At 41.1% G+C, this 6,900-nt stretch overlaps 1 pseudogene; it reads left to right on the forward strand.

Annotated features, from left to right (window-relative positions):
• Positions 2,306-5,198, forward strand: LOC102179181 (annotated as a pseudogene).

Genomic DNA, 6,900 nt, shown 5'->3' on the forward strand with positions numbered 1-6,900 from the left:
TAGACGTGGGGAGCTCAGCACCTGTCTGAATCCACTCACACAAAAGCATTAGTAAGTGAGGCAGCTGTTGCTACACCCCGAAAGAGAGACAGAGAAGAGGCTCTGCATTAGCCACCCCAGAGCAAACCACTTAAATTCCTTTAAGATGTCCACAGACATAGAGAACAGACTTGCAGTTGCCAGAGGGAAGGAATGGGATTGGGAGTTTGGAATTAGCAGGGGCAAGCTATCATACATAGGATGGATAAACAAATAGACAACAAGGTCCTCCTGTATAGCACAGGGAGCTATTGTTAATTTTACTAGTTTCTATTTTTTTCTATTACTATAATAGAAACGAATACGATAAAGAATGTGTGTATATATATACATATATATACACAACAGAATCACTTTACTGTATAGCAGAAATTAACAAGACATAAATCCACTATACTTTAATAAAATAAAATTTTAAAAGGAGGTTTATGAAGGGGTCTTTTGGGCCTAGAAAAGAAAACAGCAGTCTCAAAGGCCCTTGCTGAATCATCTAACTTCAGAGAAAACAAAACAGAACTTTAAGTCCTGCCCCAATGCTCCAGGCTGGTTGCATCTGTCTGGGGCTTATTATCCCCTGTCCAGAAACCTTCCACCCCCTACACCTGCCCAGAAGACTTATCACCCCCTGCCCAACTACAAATGCCATCTCAACTAAAGTATACCCAAAACATCTCGCCTGATTAACGTTTCCCTTATCACTTACACAAACCTCCCTATAAATATGGAGCCTCCCTGATCCCTCTCCGCACTCAGCCTGGTCCTTAGACCAACTGTTGCCCCTCCTTCTGTTGAAGTCGTCTTCCCTTTTTCTGCCTCTGCCTGAACTGTACCTTACAGTGTATGTTCTCCGAAGTCCTGTCTCAACCTCACCCTCCACGCTGAAGGGTTTTTCTTCCCCTCTGCTTCTTCTCTGCAACGCGTGTGTCTGTCCTTTCTGTTGACTCTCACTCTAAGATGACCCCAGGAAATTCAAACTCTTCCACCGTCTACTGGCAGATCAACTTAGCTGCCTCTGTTCCTGTTTCTAACCTGGGAAACTCACTGCTGGGATCTAGCACAAGAAAGAACTCTCCAGTTAATAGAACGTATACGCCTTAAAAAGCAGACTCCATAATTCCTACATTCAACAAGTATTTGCTGAGCGCCTGCCATTTGCCAAGGATTGTCTAGGAGGTGAGGTTGGAGCAATCAGTGACAATCATTTTCTATCAGCATGATTTTGGGGGTCTCATCCCTACTCCATCCATCTCATCATGACATTTCTTCCTTTAAAAATAATTATTTATTTGGCTACACCAGATCTTAGCTGCAGCTAGTATCTTCCATTTTCATTGGAGCATGCAGGATTTTTAGCTGTGGCAGGTGAACTAGTTTCCGCCTGTGGGATCTAGTTCCCTGACCAGGGATTGAACCTGGGCCACCTTGTATTGGGAGCATGGAGTCTTAGCCACTGGACCACCAAGGAAGTTCCCAAGACATTTCTTCCTGACATACATGGTATTCTGTTAGAGAGAATTCTGCTGGGTGAAGTTGTCCACACCTTACTATATTTATTAAAGTTACATACATTCTTTTATATTGTTAATATGTTTTTAATTAAAAGCCACCCCCCAACTGAGACAATACAGTTTCCTATCTAACATAATAAAAGGTATTTTTAAAAGCAATACAAGCTGGCTTTGACTCCAGAACTGACTGCGGTGAACACAAGCACCAGCTGAAACTGTCTGACCCTTTGTCAAGGAAAAAGAATTCTCATTCACTGTTCTGTAAGGCAACCTGACCAATGGATCAGGAGCCTGAAATCTTTCCATACTTTTTGACTCATTAGTCCTACTCCGAAGAATCTCTCCCACAAAGATAATGCCATACAGTTATTTGCAATTTTCAGAATTGTAAAATAGCTCAAAGACAATGAAAGGTTAGAGCAGAATAACTTGGAAGGGTGTGCTCTAAACAATGCATGGCTTCGAGGCACAAATTTTTCCTTACCTTAGCAAGAAAACAAAAACTATTTATTTATACTTATAAATAATTCCTCCAAAACCGATGCATATTAAAAATACTAGTAGAGAGGAGGAAGGGGGAGGGGGAGAAGGGCTTAAAGAGGCGGGAGCGGGTGTAGGAGTGGCATAGGACCCAGGGCTAAGGCAGCACCCACCCCTCCTCTTGCCTTAGTGGATCATGCCCAGGGTGGCAGCTACAGCGGTTGCAGGAGGCAGGTGGGGGGTGAGGAAGAGACTGGGTGGTACCAGCTCAGGAGATGATGCCGTTTCCAGTTACAACACAGGGATCCCAGCAAGCACAGTCACACTGAGGCATTACTTCTCCCATCAGCTTCAGTCATTTCAGTCGCTCAGTCGTGTCCAACTCCTTGCGACCTCGTGGACTGCAGCACACCAGGCTTCCCTGTCTATCACCAACTCCTGGAGCTTACTCAAACTCATGCCCATTGTGTCGGTGATACCATCCAACCATCTCATCCTCTGTCATCCCCTTCTCCCGCCTTCAATCTTTCCAAGCATCAGGGTCTTTTCCAATGAGTCAGTTCTTTGCATCAGGTGGCCAAAGTATTGGAGTTTCAGCTTCAGCATCAGTCCTTCCAATGAATATTCAGGACTGACTTAGCAGGACCCAAGGAGACTGACTGCCTACTTACACAGAAGCTAGTTGAGACTCTGAAACCCTTTGGGGTTTTTGAAGAGGAAGAGGAGCTGCAGCGCAGGATTTTAATTTGGGGAAAATTAAATAACCTGGTGAAAGAGTGGATATGAGAAATCAGTGAAAGCAAGAATCTTCCACGATCTGTAATTGAAAATGTTGGTGGGAAAAATTTCACATGTGTATCTTATAGATTAGGGCTGCATACAAAAGGTGCCAATATCGATGCACCAAGACTTGTTGATCGAAGTGATTTTTTTCTCCTCATTCTATAAGTTGAAATTATAGGAAGAAGTAAAAGATTTAAGAGCTGTTGAAGAGGCATTTGTACCAGTTATCAAACTGTGTTTTGATGGGATAGAGATTGATATTTTGTTTACAAGATTAGCACTGCAGACTATTCTAGAAGACTTGGACTTAACAGATGACAGTCTGCTTAAACATCTAGATGTAAGATGTATAATAAGTCTTAACGGTTGCAGGGTATCCAGTGAAATTTTATATCTAGTACCAAACATTGACAACTTCAGATTAACCCTGAGGACTATCAAACTGTGGGCCAAATGCCACAATATCTATTCTAATGTATTAGGTTTTCTTGGTGGTATTTCCTGGGCTATGCTAGTAGCAAGAACTTGCTAGCTTTATCCAAATGCAATAGTAACAACTCTTGTACATAAATTTTCTGGGTATTTTCTAAATGGTATGTGTATGCTGCTGCTAAGTCGCTTCAGTTGTGCCTGACTCTGTGCGACCCCATTGACAACAGCCCACCAGGCTCCCCCGTCCCTGGGATTCTCCAGGCAAGAAACTGGAGTGGGTTGCCATTTCCTTCTCCAATGCATGAAAGTGAAAAGAGAAAGTGAAGTCACTCAGTCATGTCTGACTCTTAGCGACCCCATGGACTGCAGCCTACCAGGCTTCTCTGCCCATGGGATTTTCCAGGCAAAATTACTGGAGTGGGGTGCCATTGCCTTCTCTGGGTATGTGTATAGATTATATTAAAATAAAATTGATTGTAGACACTGAAAAAAAATTCTAGTAGAAAATAGTCCCTCATGAAAAGAGAAAAAATATATATGTATAAACACATACATATGTATGTGTTTGGGTTTGAGGGTTATTTTAGTTTTCTGTAACTAAAAAAATTGTTTCTTTAATGAAGATGCATTATTTTCTTTTAAAAATCATTTTATTTAAATATATCTGACATAGAGAAATAAATTGTATACATTTAAATTGTACCACTTGATGTTTTTGTGGTTATGTGTACATTGTGATTGGAGAAGGCAATGGCACCCCACTCCAGTACTCTTGCCTGGAAAATCCCATGGATGGAGGAGCCTGGTGGGCTGCAGTCCATTGGGTTGCCAAGAGTCGGGCACAACTGAGTGACTTCACTTTCACTTTTCACTTTCATGCATTGGAGAAGGAAATGGCAACCCATTCCAGTGTTCTTGCCTGGAGAATCCCAGGGGCGGGGGAGCCTGGTGGGCTGCTGTCTATGGGGTCGCACAGAGTCGGACAAGACTGAAGTGACTTAGCAGCAGCAGCATACATTGTGATGGAAAAGGAAATGGCAGCCCACTCCAGTATTCTTGCCTGGAGAGTCCCATGGACAGGGGAGCCTGGCAGGCTACAGTCCATGGGATTGCAAAGAGTCGGACATGACTGAGTGACTAAATATCAACAACGAACATTGTGAAGGTTTCCCAGATGACTCAGTAGTAAAGAACCAGCCTACCGATGCAGGAGATGCAGGAGACGAGGGTTCAATCCCTTGGCTGGAAAGATACCCTGGAGAAGAAAATGGCAACCCACTTCAGTATTCTTGCCTAGAAAATCTCATGGATGGAGGAGCCTGGAGAGCTGGTCTGTGGGGTCACAAAGAGTCAGACACAACTTAGCAACTGAGAAAGCGCTTACTTTGTGAGAGGATCTCCACAGCCAACCTAAATAATTCATCCACCACCTCTACATAGTTATCCTCTTGTGTGTATTCAGAAGATTGAATTTGAGATCTATTCTCTCAGAAAATTTCAGTTATTCACCAGTATCACAATTAACAGGCTGTACATAAAATCTTCAGAAAATAATTATCCCAGCTAACTGAAACTTTGTACCCTTTGCCCAATATCTTTCAGTTTCTCCCATACCCCATACCCTGATACAATCTAATTTGATGACTTTGACTCTTTTAGAATCTACATATACATGTGGGCTCACACAGTATTTGTCCTTCCATGTCCAACATTTCACTTAGCATGATGTTTTCTTAAGAGAATAAATTTTGGAGTTGTATTTCATGGGAGAATTTCTTTCTCCAAACCCTACTTCTTCCATGAAATGTTCCTTGATTAATAATTGAAAGGATTAATTTCATCCTTTTCCCTTCATATTTTTCTGCTGATTCCATAGCTCCACGCTTTCACATTGATTTTCATGTGTTTGTTTGCAGATATCCTCTGTGTGTGTTTCAGGACTACCCTTCCAATTAAATAGATTGAAAGCTCTTCAAAAGAAAGAATCTGTCTTCAGTTCCCTCTGTATTTTGCTATCTATAAAACTACAATTTAATTTTTGAGTAAGTGTACTGATTAGATTTTACTAGGTCAGCATTTCTCAAATTGTGAGCCATGAGTCTCTAGTTCTTGGAGGTAGTCCACAAATGAAGAGTTTCCTAAACAAATAACTTTGGGAACACTGCACACTTTGTATATTAGCATATTAAAGTCTCTGAAAAGGCCTGCAGTAAATGAACCTGCTTAACTTTAATTCAATACTTCTCAAACATATTTGATATGAATACTCTTTAAAAAAAAAAACAGTACCTATTGACATTGCGCATTTTCTGGGATACTCTGTGGGAAATACATTATTAATTCCCAGAAGACAGGGATAAATATTATATCTTATTCATCTTTGATTCAGCTTTTCATAATGTTGTCTGACACATAGTGTTGGACTATGTGCCCCCAAATAAATATTTTTGTGTAAACGAATAAGTGCCTGAAGGCGAGCTTCTGTGAACCAGTGTGATGTGTTAAGCAGCTGTAGGCTAAGGGCTGACTGATCAGGTTTTAAAGAATCTTCAAAAGTTTTTTTTAACCTGAGTCCACATGGAGCTGGTCAATAGAAAAAAGTATGAAAATACCCCAATCCCAGGAAGAAGACTAAATCAGACCTGGAAGATAAGGATATGTAGTTTAGACACCAGGAACTATGTATGCACAGAATATCCAGACTACAATTAGTACATGAGATCACTTAGTCCAATTCTTCTTAAACTTTCTCATTGACATACTCCTATTGGCCAAGGATCCTGACACATGCTCTAAGGGAGGTCTGTTCTGTGGGAGAAATCTAACTAGCCAAAAAAAAGCAAGAAATTTTTGGAATTTTGAATTTTATCTTGAAATTTAAATGTCAGTTTTACAAATAAAGAAGACGTGGAATATATATATACATATATATATGATGTTTGTTTTAATATAAAAGTAACGCTCTACATTTTTAGCTGAGTGGTATAATATTTCCATTCAAGATGCAAGGACTTATTCCCATTCTCTTATTTAACGTGAGAGAAAACTCTCATCCAGAGAGAGAAAGTGACTTGTTCAAGACCACACAGAGAATGTTTGGCAATCTGGGGTTGAACCCCAGGTCTCTTGAATGCCAGTTCCACATTATTGCCCAACTAGACGAGCTCTTTCATCTCACACTATACCTACACAATGTCATTTGATCTAGTAATTCCACTTCTAAGAATCAATCCTAAAGAAATAGAAATGCAAGGAAAGACCCAAAGATGTTCAGTTCAGTTCAGTCACTCAGTAGTGTCTGACTCTTTGCAATCCCATGGACTGCAGCACACCAGGCTTCCCTGTCCATCACCAACTTCTGGAGCTTACTCAAACTCATATCTATTGAGTCAGTGATGTCATCCATCCATCTCATCCTCTATCGTCTCCTTCTCCTCCCGCCTTCAATCTTCCCCAGCATGAGAGTCTTTTCAAATGAGTCAGTTCTTTGCATCAGGTGGCCAAATTATTGGAGTTTCAGCTTCAGCATCAGTCCTTCCAATGAACATTCAGGACTGATTTCCTTTAGGATGGACTGGTTGGATCTCCTTGCAGTCCAAGGGACTCTCAAGAGTCTTCGCCAACACCACAGTTCAAAAGCATCAATTCTTCAGCCCTC

This window comes from Capra hircus, chromosome 6 (genome assembly GCF_001704415.2).
Source record: "Capra hircus breed San Clemente chromosome 6, ASM170441v1, whole genome shotgun sequence".
Lineage (NCBI taxonomy): Eukaryota > Metazoa > Chordata > Mammalia > Artiodactyla > Bovidae > Capra > Capra hircus.